This window comes from Salmo salar, chromosome ssa19, assembly GCF_905237065.1.
Source record: "Salmo salar chromosome ssa19, Ssal_v3.1, whole genome shotgun sequence".
NCBI lineage: Eukaryota > Metazoa > Chordata > Actinopteri > Salmoniformes > Salmonidae > Salmo > Salmo salar.
The window spans coordinates 65,987,465-66,002,293 of NC_059460.1; the positions used below are offsets into that span (position 1 = coordinate 65,987,465).

General features: G+C 42.7%; 1 protein-coding gene across 1 annotated transcript in view; it reads left to right on the forward strand.

Annotated features, from left to right (window-relative positions):
* Positions 1–14,829, forward strand: part of LOC106579414 (pro-neuregulin-3, membrane-bound isoform) — a 436,757-nt gene that overhangs the window by 68,886 nt on the left and 353,042 nt on the right. The gene's annotated exons all lie outside the window — the stretch shown is intronic.

Sequence of the window (14,829 nt, forward strand, 5' to 3'; positions counted from 1 at the left end):
CAATCGTATTCGTGAGAGTCTCATCTTTCCATAGAGGGGTCATAATAGTAGGCTTAACCGTTCGGATACTACGGATGATTTTGTGAGAAGACCGATTTTCGGGACGTGTCATGGTCTGACAAACATCGCTCTAGCTCTGTCACCTTTCACCACAGATGCAGAAGTGTAACATGCAGAAGTGTGACAATGCAGTGCATTGAGTGTCATCCACTGCAACAACAAGAAAAGATATCTCTAGCTTAATCTGATGGATTGTGATGGGGATTTTTGTATTATGCTACATAGCTAATTTAAGCAAATTTCCGTGGGGGTGTGGATATCGACCTTAGTGGATTTTAAGGTAAGGGTTAAGGTTTGGGATAGGCTTAAAACAAACATCTCAAAAACACATTTCTATTGCTGGATTCAAACAATTCAAACTTTTGAAATCAGAGGCAGAACCTTATGCCCATCCACCATCCCTATCCTCATCCTCAATGCCCCGGCAACACTGAAACAGCACTCACTGTTGCCCCTAGTGGCTGGAGTCCACGTCATCTCCCGTCCTCAGACTTGGATGGACGTAGAATACTGACTTGTGTCACGGGTGACCTGGCTACAGATACTACAGACCAGACACCATTAAGCAGCAGCTGAATGCTCCAAATAAGGGCTGTGTAAAACACAACTGCCATAAGATGGTCCTGTGTGGCTCAGTTGCTAGGGCACAGTGCTTGCAAAGCCAGCAGTCATGGGTTTGATTCCTGCAATGGCAAGAAAAAGTAAATTGTGTGAACCATTTGGAATTACCTGGATTTCTACATAAATTGGTCATAACATTTTATCTGATCTTCATCTAAGTCACAACAATAGACAAACACAGTCTGCTTAAACTAATAACAAACAATTCTACTTTTTCATCGCTTTATTGAACCCACCGTGTAAACATTCACAGTTAAGGGTGGAAAATGTATGTGAACCCTTGGATTTAGTAACTGGTTGATCCTCCTTTGGCAACAATAAACTCAACAAAACATTTTCTGTAGTTGCGGATCAGACCTGCACAACAGTCAGGAGGAATTTTGGACCATTCCTCTTTACAAAACTGTTTTAGTTTTAGCAATATTCTTCAGCAGTATTCCCAATTTAAAATGTTGTGGCATGACCTCTAGAGCGGTTCACACCAGATGTCTGGTGAAGAAGGGCAGCTATTGGTCGATGGGTACAAAATGTATAAGCAGACATTGAATATCCATTTGAGCATGGTGAAGTTATTGATTACACTTCGGGTGGTGTATCAATACATCTGGTCACTATAGAGATACAGGCTTCCTTCCTAACTCAGTTGCCGAAGAGGAAGGAAACCGCTCAGTGATTTCACCATGAGGGCAATGGTGACTTTAAAACAGTTGCAGAGTTTAATGGCTGTGATAGAGTGAAAAGAAGGATGCCTGTACAGAATACAAATATTCAAAAATATGCTTCCTGTTTGGAAACAGGCACTAAAGTTCAACTGCAAAAAATGTGTCAAAGAAATTAACTTTTTGTCCTGAATACAAAGATTGTTGTTTGGGGCAAATCCAACACCACACATCACTGAGTACCAGTCTTCATATTTTCAAGCATGCTGGTGGCTGCATCATGTTATGCATATGCTTATCATCGGCAAGGACTATGGACATTTTGGGGGATAAAAAAACCCCAGAATAGAGCTAAGCACAGGCAAAATCCTAGAGGAAAACCTGTTTCAGTCTGCTTTCCAACAGACACCGGGAGACAAATTCACCTTGAGCAGGACAATAACCTAAAACACAAGGCCAAATATGCATTGGAGGTTACAAAGATGACATTAAATGTTCCTGAGTGGCCTAGTTACAGTTTTGACTTAAATCAACTTGAAAATCTATGGCAAGACTTGAAAATGGCTGTATAGCGGTGATCAACAACAACTTGATAGAGCTTGAAGAATGTTTTATTTTTTTTACCCCCTTTTTCTCCCAATTTTGTGATTACGATCTTGTCTCATTGCTGCAATTCCCCAATGGGCTCGGGAGAGGCGAAGGTCAAGTCACGCGTCCTCTGAAATATGACCCGCCAAATCGTGCTTCTTAACACCTGTTCGCTTAACCCAGAAGCCAGCTGCACCAATGTGTCAGAGGAAACACAGTTCAACTGATGACCGAAGTCAGCCTACAGGCGCCCAGCCCGCCACAAGGAATCGCTAGAGCGACGCTGGGCCAGTTGTGCGCTGCCGTAAGGGACTCCCGGTCACGGCCGGTAATGACACAGCCTTGGATCAAACCCCAGGCTGTAGTGACAGCGCAACACTGCGATGCAGTGCCTTAAGACTGCTGCATCACTTGGGAGGCCACTTGAATATTTTTTTAAGAATAATGTGCAAATATTGTACAATCCAGGTGTGCAAAGCTCTTAAAGACTCTTAGAGACCCAGAAAAAGTCACAGCTGCAACCACTGCCAAAGGTGATTCTAAACTCAAGGGTGTGAATACTTATGTTAATGAGATATTTCTGTATTTCATTTTCAATACATTTGCTAAAATGTTTTCACTTTGTCATTATAGGGTATTGTGTGTAGATTGGTGAGATACATATCTATTGAATCGATTTTTGAATTTAGTCTGTAACACAACAAAATGTGAAATCAATGGGCATGAATACTTTGTTAAGGCACTGTATGTTGGTGGGGCATATTGCTCTGTTTTCATGTTACTCCTGAATCACCATGATAAATAAAATAGTTTTTCTTGACTGTATTTTTAACAGAGCTGATATTTACTTTGAAATGCCAAGTGTAGCAATAGTGAAATCAGGCATTGACACAGACTTGGTGGCGTAGCAGGTAGATCGGAATGCTGTGAACCAAGAGGTTGTGTCAAATATGTAAGTTAAAAGCACTGTGTGTGTGGGTGTCCCTGTGCCAACAGACCAAGAGCGGGGAATGGATCATTGGTCCTAACAACATCCTGACCTGGTCTTCAATGATATCCCAGGAACATAGAGGGAAGTAGATAAAAGTCTCCTAGAGAACGGTCCCCTGTGAACATCACATGATGTCGCAATGACAGGGAAAACAATTTGCATACAGGAAGGGACCAGGAAATCTGGTCACAATCCGGACAGAGTGGACGGATACAAGAGACACAGTTTAATATCAGGCAAGGCTCCCGACTAACATTTACCGCCTGGTGCAACTAGGTTTTTCAGTTTGTGGCACCAGCCCATGATTTGGTCGCACCAATTTTTCATCAGCATCACACACTTTTTTTATAATCATCTTATAAAGTCATTAATAGTACTTTATTAAGAAATGTAATAGCCTACTGAGATGGTATTCAATACATAAGTTGTTTCATCTAAAATGTTGTGATTCAAAATATTTTGATGTGCAACCTAATCCAATGATTGTCATGGATTTTGGTGACCAATTAGGCTTGTTATTATATTTTACTGTAAAAATAGTGCTCCAGAATGTTCTTTTTTGAATTATTATGATTTTGATTAATTTGCCTACGTCTTTATGTGCACTAATATGATAGGCACATTTATTTTTGGTTAATTTACCACCTGTACTGAGTAAGTGGAAACTCAAAACACATTAGCTAGATTGCTAACTCTAAATATAACACCCACTGCTAGTAGCCTCTAACAGTAAATGTAATGTCCTAAAAAAAAACGTTGCATTTGTAGCCTATTACCTAATACAATTACAATGGCCGATATCTCAAAGCAACATCAATTATCTCGGTTGTAAAATAGTTGTTATTGAGTTAAATATTTAAATACCTACAGAAAGCTGAGAACCTCCTCTCTTCACTGGTGACAATAGTATTGCACAGGATAGCTGGGTTTTCCCTGCAAATGGATTTTGAAATGTTATACAATCAGAATTATATTTTATTTTTCATTAGCATTTATTTTTATCTCCCAGGAAAGGCAGTGAGAGTGGCTCGCTCGTCACAGCAGCAGGCCCCAGCAAAACAGGCACAGAGGCAGGGCAGGCACTTTCATTTCAGGAATCATGCAGATAATGCACTTTATAGTTTGACCAAATCATGGTTTTAGCCACCGAAAAAAGATGACTTTTTGAGTGAGGTCACCATTTAGACTGTGCAACTCGCACCCATGTGACCAATTAAATGTTTTATTTGCACAACCAAGCCAAAGGGTCGCAAAATGCAACTAAATGGTCACATTCTGGAGCCGTGCCATGTGTAGACGCATGTCTGAAAATGTGGGCACAATCAGAATGTGGACAAGATCAAGAGAAAATATGCATGTTAGAACCAGGTATAAATGGGGTTAGACAGTGGCAACCCCTGACCTTTCCTCTTTTTCTCTTTTAAATGGTCATCCTCGGAGGGTAGGTAGAGAGAGTGTTCCCCCTGAAGGGGGAAGGTGAGATTTGAGCTTTCCATCCTCTGCCAAGGAACGGCGGGACACTGAGAGACTCCACAGCCCAAGTGAAAGACAGATTGACGCGGAGGGCTTTCATAATTTAGATGAAAATGTATTGCGGCTCGCCCTATTTATCCCGCTATCCTTCTCTCCCTTTCTCTCTCTCTTGGTAGTGTGAGTCTCTCTTACTGAAGGGTAGATGCCCTCGTCCAGAGCTTGCCGTTCTACACATTGTGACAGCTTAGCTCAAAGAGCGGAGGACACAACATTTGAGATGAATGGGGCCTCAGTGTGTCTTGGTGCAAGAGTGTGTGTATTTGCGCACATTTATGTGCACGTGTGTGTGTGTGCGCGCATATGAGTGTATGTGTGTTTGTCTTCAGTAGCAAGGGATAGAGCTGGGCCAGATGGGGCGTGCATGTGTCTTGCCTGGTGTCTTCCTATCTACTTCTCTATCCATCATTCTGTGTGTCTCTGTGTTTGACAGCACTGCATGAGAATGATCTACGAGCCTAGGTTAATTTCACTCTGTCCTGGAATCCACCTTTCCTTCTTGTCCTCGCCTAACTGTGGGCCATGGATATGTCAGATAAAAATGTTTAAAAAAAAATTCTATTGCAATATTTGACCTGTGTCATATTTATCGTGTGTCACCTATCAGAGTGGCCGAAAGCCCTCCATGCAATCTTTTTCATTTTATTTTTAAATCTTCACTGTATGTCTAGTAGATCACTATGTGTGTTTATTTCATGAAAATAACTCCAAATATATTTTTTATGATTTATTTCCCTGAACCACTTTTCATTGAAATGCTCAATCTGATCATGTGGGGTTGAATTTTTTAAATATATATTTACATACAGAGCCCTGACTGGTGGATAAGATCGACTCTAGAGCCTACCCTGCTTACTCCTGCAAAGTAGGAGGATACTTAAGCAAATAAAAGATGACTGGTCAATGGTAAGAATATTCAGATCAGATTGTGATGCCATGTTGTGGGCCAAAAACTCCATCCAACCTGAACAGGCTGAAATTCCACCCCCAAAAATATGAATATAATCTCTTACACTAAAAGGGCATTATGCCATTATTTAGACATCATAGTGTGGAAATATCATTACAAAAAACAGGAAAATCAATTTTGACTGCACTGCCCCTTTAAGACAATGGATTCACCACTGGAAATGGATGTGGGCTGTGATATATGATACATTTCCAACCGGCCTGGCAATTCGTAAATCCTGACTAAGAGGATTAGGTTTGACAAGTGCCCTCTCCATATTTGTGTGGTCTGGCCAGCATCTCTGGTGCCAGCAAGCTCCATGATACATGACAAGTAGTGATGGGGAAACTAAGCTTCCTGAAGCATTGAGGCTTTCCAGCCAATTGTGTCAAAAATAGGTTTATTACTCGAGGCTTTGACCAACACAGTGTACACTAGTGGCACCTGCTGGTCAAAAGAATTTAGAGCAGACAAATTATTATAGATGACATCCCACACGCTGTAGCACGTGCACATAGTAGCCTTTTTGTTCTCTACCAAAACTAATGCCAAACTAATCAGGTGGTTGTTCGACGAAGCAAAGCTTCGGATGTCATTGAACACATGCTTCTGATAAAGTGATACAGGCATCGGCACACTGCTTTGAACTGAACTGCTTAGCAATTTCAACACATGCCTCACAGCTCCGGTATCAAACGTAACATCACTAATGACAAGCCTATAAAGAGACCACAGTGGGGCTCCCCTAAAGGCTTGGAGGACCATTTGCACCGGTAGTGGTCCTTTTTGGCTCAGTTGGTAGAGCATGGTTGTGGGATTGATTTCTGCTGGGGCCACCTATACGCGCATGACTACATCTGCTAAATTATTAGGAACATCCTCAGCAGTACATCAGTGACAGACTGGCTATCATACTATCAAAATGAGTGAGAGTTCTGGCAAGAGCAAAGCCAAAACAACTTAATTAGCCATTTTGTTTCCAGTGCAGGTGAAAGACCTGCTGTTTTTAAAAGGCTGTTTTGACCATCTATATCAAATTATTGTTTAGCAATGTCCTAGTATTTCACTTTGCGGTTTGGAAGCGTACCTTACAGACAGCACCTTTCTAAAAGCTCTAAATTGTACAAGCCGAGAGACTGAATTGTTCCATCTTAAGATCGGGGGAGGTCAAAAAGGTTGTAGGCAGGTTCTGTTCACCACTAGTGTTTTTCTCACCGTTCCTCCAAATCATAATGCGTACTATTTAAAATGTCATTCTCCATTTACCTCTGGACCCGAGGCCTGGGGGCATTCTAGGTATTTTTGTTCACCTGACCTATAATCAAATCGAATTGTATTTGTCACATCCGCTGAATACAACAGGTGTTTATTCACCTAACAGTGACATGCTTACTTACAAGTCCTTAACCAACAATGCAGTATAAAGAAAAATACAAAAAAAGAAAGAAATATAAGTATCAAATAATTAAAGAACAGCAGTAAAATAAATATAGCGAGGCTATATACAGGGGGTACCGGTACAGAGTCAATGTGCGGTGGCACCGGTTATACATGTGGGTAGAGTTATTAAAGTGACTTATGCATAGATAATAACAGAGAGTAGCAGCAGAGGGAGAGGGGCAATGAAAATAGTCTGGGTAGCGATTTGAATAGATGTTCAGGAGTCTTAAGGCTTGGGGGTAGAAGCTGTTTAGAAGCCTCTTGGCCCTAGACTTGGCGCTCCGGTACCGCTTGCCGTGTGGTAGCAGAGAGAACAGTCTGTGACTAGGGTGGTTGGAGTCTTTGACAATTTTTAGGGCCTTCCTCTGACATCGCCTGGTATAGAGGTCCTGGATGGCAGGAAGCTTGGCCCCGGTGATGTACTGAGCCGTACGCACTACCCTTTGTAGTGCTTTGCGGTCGGAGGCTAAGCAGTTGCCATACCTCCTTTTCCTGTAGTCCACAATCATGTTCTTTGTCTTGATCGCATTGAGGGAGAGGTTGTTGTCCTTGCACCACACGGTCAGGTCTCTGACCTCTTCCCTATAGGCTGTCTCATCGTTGTCGGTGATCAGGCCTACAACTGTTGTGTCATCAGCAAACTTAATAATGGTGTTGGAGTCGTGCCTGGCCATGCAGTCATGAGTGAACAGGGAGTACAGGAGGGGAATGAGCACAACACCCTGTGGGACCCCCGTGTTGAGGCTCAGCGTGGCGGATGTGTTATTACCTACCCTTACCACCTGGGGGTGGCCCGTCAGGAAGTCAGAGATCCAGTTGCAGAGGGAGGTGTTTAGTCCCAGGGTCCTTAGCTTAGTGATGAGCTTTGAGGGCAATATGGTGCTGGACGCTGAGCTGTAGTCAATGAATAACATTCTCACATAGGTGTTCCTTTTGTCCAGATGTGAAAGGGCAGTGTGGAGTTGGATTGAGATTTGAGATCATCTGTTGATCTGTTGGTGCGGTATGCAAATTGGAGTGGGTCTAGGGTTTCTGGGATAATGGTGTTGATGTGAGCCATGACCAGCCTTTCAAAGTATATCATGGCAACAGACGTGACTGCTACGGGTCAGTAGTCATTTAGGCAGGTTACCTTAGTGTTCTTGGGCACAGGGACTATGGTGGTCTGCTTGAAACATGTTGGTATTACACACTGACAGTGAAGACACTTGCCAGTTGGTCAGCGAATGCTCGGAGTACACGTTCTGGTAATCCATCTGGCCCTGCGGTCTTGTGAATGTTGACCTGTTTGAAGGTCTTACTCACAAGCAAACAGGAAAACGCTCATCCAGAGGCGGTGCTCCTAGTGGCCGGGGACTTTAATGCATGGAAACTTCAATCAGTTTTACCTCATTTCTATCTGCATGTTCAATGTGTAACGGGAGGAAAGAAATTCTAGACCACCTTTTCTCCACACTCAGAGGTGTGTACAAAGCTCTCCCTCGCCCTCCATTTGGCAAATCTGACCATAATTCTACCCTCCTGATTTCTGCTTACAAGCAAAAATTAAAACAGGAAGCACCAGTGACTCAGCCTATAAAAAAGTTGTCAGATGAAGCAGATGCTAAACTACAGGACTGCTTTCCTTGCACAGACTGGAATATGTTTTGGGATTCTTCCGATGGCATTGAGGAGTACACCACATCAGTCACTGTCTTTATCAATAAGTGCATTGAGGACATCGTCCCCACAGTGACTGTACGTACATACCCCAACCAGAAGCCATGGATTACAGGCAACATTCGCACTAAGCTATAGGGTAGAGCTGCGACTTTCAAGGAGCGGGACTCTAATCCGGAAGCTTATAAGAAATCCCACTATGCCCTCCGACGAACCATCAAACAGGCGAAGCGTCAACACAGGACTAAGATCGAATCATACTACACCGGCTCCGATGCTTGTCGGATGTGGCAGGGCTTGCAAACTATTACAGGCTGTAAAGGGAAGCACAGCCGATAGCTGACCAATGACACGAGCCTACCAGACGAGCTAAATAACTTCTATGCTCGCTTCAAGGCAATCAACACTGCATGCATGAGAGCATCAGTTGTTCTGGACTACTGCGTGATCACGCTCACCGTAGCCGATGTGAGTAAGACCTTCAAACAGGTCAACATTCACAAGGCCGCAGTGCCAGACGGATTACTAGGACGTGTACTCCGAGCATTCGCTGACCAACTGGCAAGTGTCTTCACTGTCATTTTCAACCTGCCCCTGACCGGATCTGAATTACCAACTTGTTTCAAGCAGACCACCATAGTCCCTGTACCCAAGAACACCAAGGTAACCTGTCTAAATGACTATTGACCCGTAGCACTCAAGTCTGCAGCCATTTAGTGCTTTGAAAGGCTGGTCATGACTCACATCAACACTATTATCCTAGATAGCCTAGACCCACTCCAATTTGCATACCGCACCAACAGATCAACAGATGATGCAATCTCTATTGCACTCCATACTGCCCTTTCCCACCTGGACAAAAGGAACACCTATGTGAGAATGCTTTTCATTGACTACAGCTCAGCGTTCAACACCATCGTGCCCTCAAAGCTCATCACTAAGCTAAGGACCCTGGGACTAAACACGTTCCTCTGCAACTGGATCCTGGACTTCCTGACAGGCCGCACCCAGGTGTTATGGGTAGGTAACAACATATCTGTCATGCTGATCCTCAACATGGGGGTCCCTCAGGGGTGCATGCTCAGTCCCCTCCTGTACTCCCTTTTCACCCATGACTGCATGGCCAAGCAGGACTCCAACATCATCATTAATTTTGCCTACGACACAACAGTGGTAGGCCTGATCACCGAAATGATGAGACAGCCTATAGGGAGGAGGTCAGAGACCTGGCAGTGTGGTGCCAGTATAACTACCTCTCCCTCAACGTGATCAAGACAAAGGAGATGATTGTGGACTACAGGAAAAGGAGGACCGAGTACACCCCCATTCTCATTAACGGGGCAGTAGTGGAGCAGGTTGAGAGCTTCAACTTCCTTGGTGTTCACATCACCAACAAACTGTCATGGTCCAAACACACCAAGACAGTCGTGAAGAGGGCACGACAATGCCTATTCCCCCTCAGGAGACTGAAAAGATTTGGCATGGGTCCTCAGATGCTCAAAAGTTCTACAGCTGCACCATTGAGAGCATCCTGACAGGTTGCATCACCGCCCGGTATGGCAACTGCTCGGCCTCTGACCGCAAGGTATTACAGAGGGTCAAGCTTCCTCCCATCCAGGACCTCTATAGCAGGCGATGTCAGAGGAAGGCCCTAAAAATTGCCAAACACTCCAGCCACCCTAGTCATAGACTGTTCTCTCTGTTACCGCAGGGCAAGTGGTACCGGAGCATCAAGTCTAGGTCCTGAACAGCTAATCAAATGGCTACCCGGACTATTTGCAATGTCCCCCCCCCCCCACCCCCATTTATAAATTAAGCTGCTGCTACTCTCTGGTTATTATCTATGCATAGTCACTTTAACTCTACCTACATGTACATATTACCTCAATTACCTTGATTAACCGGTGCCCCTGCACATTGACTCTGTACCGGCGGCCCCAGTATATAGCCTCGCTGCTATTGTTTTATAGTTGGTCCTTAATTATTAGTTATTTTCCTATTATTATTATTATACTTTTTTTTTACTTCAATTTATTTTAGTAAATACTTTCTTAAGTATATTTTTCTTAAAACTGCATTGCTGATTAAGGGCTTGTAAGTAAGCACTTAATCAAGGTCTATACCTGTTGTAGTTGGCGCATGTGACAAATAAAATTTGATTTGAAGTTAAAGTATGTGGCACAATGGTTTACACATTCAACACATCATCAACTATTGTTAATTTATTTCGTATGTTGACAATAAAAGATTACAAAGATGACACTAAGTGCAATTTAGCCAAACATATTTGGGCATAGTTAAATAATAATTTGTTCTTAACTGACTTGCCTAGTTAAATAAAGGTTAAATAAAAAAATAAAAGTTAGCTTGTTGTCCATATAGGGAGGTAGTGAGACGATCAAGTGACAGCGTCTCAAGCGAAGTACAATGTTGCCTCTAATCAACTCTAATTTTCTTGCCTGACAGACTAACTACAGAGTTTGCCAATGTTAGCTGATTAGTTACGACGCTGGGACAGTTTCCAAATGAGTTGCATCGGTAGAAACAGAACAAAACAAGCAACTTGTTAGCTGGCTATGTATACACACATCACTGCAACTTAAAATAATATTAGCTCCACTACACGGGCATCTACCCTAACATGACAGCTAAGCTGTCAAATAATAGGAAAACGAGGCAATGTATAGCCTATAAATATCTGTACCTAGCAAACATGACAAACTATTACCTAAATCCAACAGATAATCACAAATGACTCTAATCTCCATTTTGGTGTCTAGTTTGCTGGTTGTCTGTATGGCTAGCTGTGTTTTACACTTTTACCGCCACACACAACTTTTCTTGCCTAACAGACTAGTTAGCTATATCAAACAGCTTGGGATGTTTCCATATTAATTAAATTGGTAGAAACAACACAAAACAACCAATTAGTTAGCTTACTATACTTTATACAGGTAAACACTGCAACTATTTCCATGAGACAAAGAGCAATCATTCAAGCTCCTGGTCCACCGCTGATGTGCTCGCCTGTACCAACCAAGTGATCAGGATTTGCTAATCTGAGAGCTATTCCCCAAGTTTTGCAGCATCAAACATCGACAAACCTAAACATATATCTGCTGTTTACTTATTTCACTCCCCTCGACATCAGCGCTTTCAAAGTGCAAGGACGTGTCCGAATCCGTATCTCCAAGCAACGATACAGCCTCTTCCACAATGAAAACTTGTGGTCGCTTTGGCGCCTCCATTCTAAGTAATGTGTTTATTTAATTTTTAGTCACATCACAGCTTATCCTGTTTCTGGTTGATGACAACAGCTATTATGTGAATATGACAATCAATAGGTTGTTAGTAAGTTAATTTTGCGATATTGACAAAGAGGCCGTACGCGGCCGCTATAGTAATTTAAAGAAAGGCTCTTGACGGCCGCTATAGGTTTTTAATTATTGAAGCTACAAAAGTGTCTTTGCTCAACCTTCACATGTGATGACAATACAACAGAACAGATGAACCGGAATGACATTTACTCTCACAATTGACCAGAAAAAGTATCTTAAAGGCACTGCCCTACTAAGCCACGCCTCTAGTCTTAAACAACCCAACTAAGTGACCCAACTGGCTGTGTCAAAATAACTCAGCATGTGTTCTGTACACTATTTACCCAATGCTGAGTTGTTTTTTTAGCCAGCATTTTTTAGAGTGTACAATGCTAATGCTACTGTTATCACACCAACCACCTCTGTTACCACTTAATTTGCTGCGCTCTTTAACCTCTTCACCACCAAGGTCATCCTTCACTTCCATTATTGTGACAAAGGTTGCATCTTAAATGGCTCCCTATTCCCTACAATGTGCATTACTTTTGGCCAGAGCCCTATGGGCCTCGGTCAAAAGTAGTGCACTAAATATGGAATAGAATGCCTTTTGGGACTCAGACAAAGCCCCCCTCTGTTTACGCCATGTTGGTGGTGCATATTTGGACCTTTTGTTGGATCTGATTGCTATGCATTGCTGTTGTAGGCGTTGTCATTTTACTGCAGTGGGCTTGGATGAGGCATCCTTAAGGAATGTTTGTAAAGACCGCATGCTTCCTAGAGTTGTGTAAACGCAGACTGGAATCACTGGACAGACGTTTGCAATTTTTTACATACATTTGTGCGTCTCCAGGCCTTCCGAGTGGCGCAGCGGTCTAAGGCACTGCATCGCAGTTCGATCCCAGGCTGTGTCACAGCTGGCCGTGACCAGGAGACCCATGGGGCAGCGCACAATTTGCACCGTCGTCTGGGTTAGAGGAGGGTTTGGCCGGCCAAGATTTCATTGTCTCATCGTGCTCTAGCAACTTCTTGTGGCGGGCCGGGCGCCTGCAAGCTTACTCGGTCATCAGTTGGACAGTGTTCCATCCAACACATTGGTGTGGCTGGCTACTGGTTTAAGTGAGCAGTGTGTCAAGAAGCAGTGAGGTTTGGCATGGTCGTGTTTCGGAGGAAAAATGTGTACCTCCATTACGCATGATGTGTTACATTATGTTACAAATGCAATAAGACAGAAATGAAAGTAGTGAGGTTGGGTGGATGTATGCACGACCGTCTTCCAATCCTTTTTTTATACTGTTTTATTTGGCTTTTATTACAATACAAAAACATACATAGACAAAAACAATAGACAACTTAACATTTACGTACATACATTTCAACAAACATGAATGACATCACATTTGCTCAGACCCACATTCCCACCGTATCCACACCCATCCTACCCTTCTCACAATAACATTTTCTCTTATTTCTCCTAACCACGCGCGTAAATTCTCCTCTTAATTCTCCTTTGTTGTTACCACGCAACAATCAACTGGGTCTCAGAGAAAGACGTATAATACTATATGTCTTCCAAGATGTATGATAAGTTGCGTCATCCAATTCATATGATAATGTATGACCAGGTAAGAGGTATGATACTATATGTCCTCTAATTTGTATGATATTGTACGACTGCTATTCCATTCTTAACATAACCTAATTTAATGTAAAATATTATACTAAATTGAGGGGGAAAAATTACATATCAAATCCTACGATTTGCCCTGAGGCCAGGTTGGTGAAAGATGCCATTCAAGCCAATTCACAATGAAGGTCGCAACTCTAGAAAACATTTTTAAAGCACCTGACCTGAAAAGAGAATGAATTCCTTTGCAGCCTTTGCTATTCCAAACCCTCTGTAAAATTGCTTCATCCTGCAGAAAACATAATTATAGTAATAAATGTTTTGTTTTGATAACCGCTGTGCGATATTAGTTCATAAATCCAGCATAGGGGCGCCGTAACCCAAATAATTGCCCTTTTGAGAAAATAAGAGGCATTAGCAAATAAAATGAGCACCTGCAGCTAAGTATTGATGCCTTATCCCCCAGCCTTTGCTCACCCTTTTTGGGGGGGCAGATCATGCCTCTGTTTCCCCATCTATATTCTATTTACTGCTTCAATCAACAAGTAATATGAACTCAAATCACCAATCACCCGCCGATGCCAACGTGATCTATCCATACACCATTATTGCTTGTGTGCTAATGATGATAGGCCTGCTATTACAGTAGGTGTTTATGGAGGTTATGAGCCCATTCAAGTGTCATCATTACAGTGCCGTTAGTTATTGGGAGGGCAATCAGTTAGATCTAAAAGCAAATGTTTTTCTCAGAATGTTTGGCTAAACAGCACCTCCCTGCCCTGACAAGAGAGAAGGTCTGCGTCCCAAATGGCACCCTTTTACCTATGTAGTGCACTACTTTTTACCAGAGGCCTATGGGACACAGGCAAGATATGCATACAAAGCATTCTTTTTCAAATGTCAGTAAACATCAACGTGCTACATTAAGCATTTGTTAGGGTCTTAGAGGGTGCAGAATATATCACTTGATCTAGTCTACACTGGCATTTATAGGAGGAAATCAATCAAGATAGAAGAAACACTGGTAGGTTATTGCATCGTGTGTCCATAGCAAAGCGGAGGGCAAATCTAACAGGCAGTCTAGCATTAGTAGTCAAGGCACAATGCAGTACCTGGTATAGGCTATGTTGCTGTGGTAAGGGTATGTTTTTCTGTTTACCAGATATTGACAGTGATCAGGAAATACTGGCTCTCCATGATGTCATGAACTTAGCTACCATGGAGTGTCTCCATTTCTATCTAGTCTTGAGGGGGAAGGGGTTACCATAGAATCCCTCTTCCATCTCCATCAGACTGGAAGAACTCAGAACGAGAACAAAGTTTTGTTGGCGCAACCAAGACTTTGCACAGACGCCGCACATAGCAGAGCGAGAAAAGGAAAAAGGATCAAA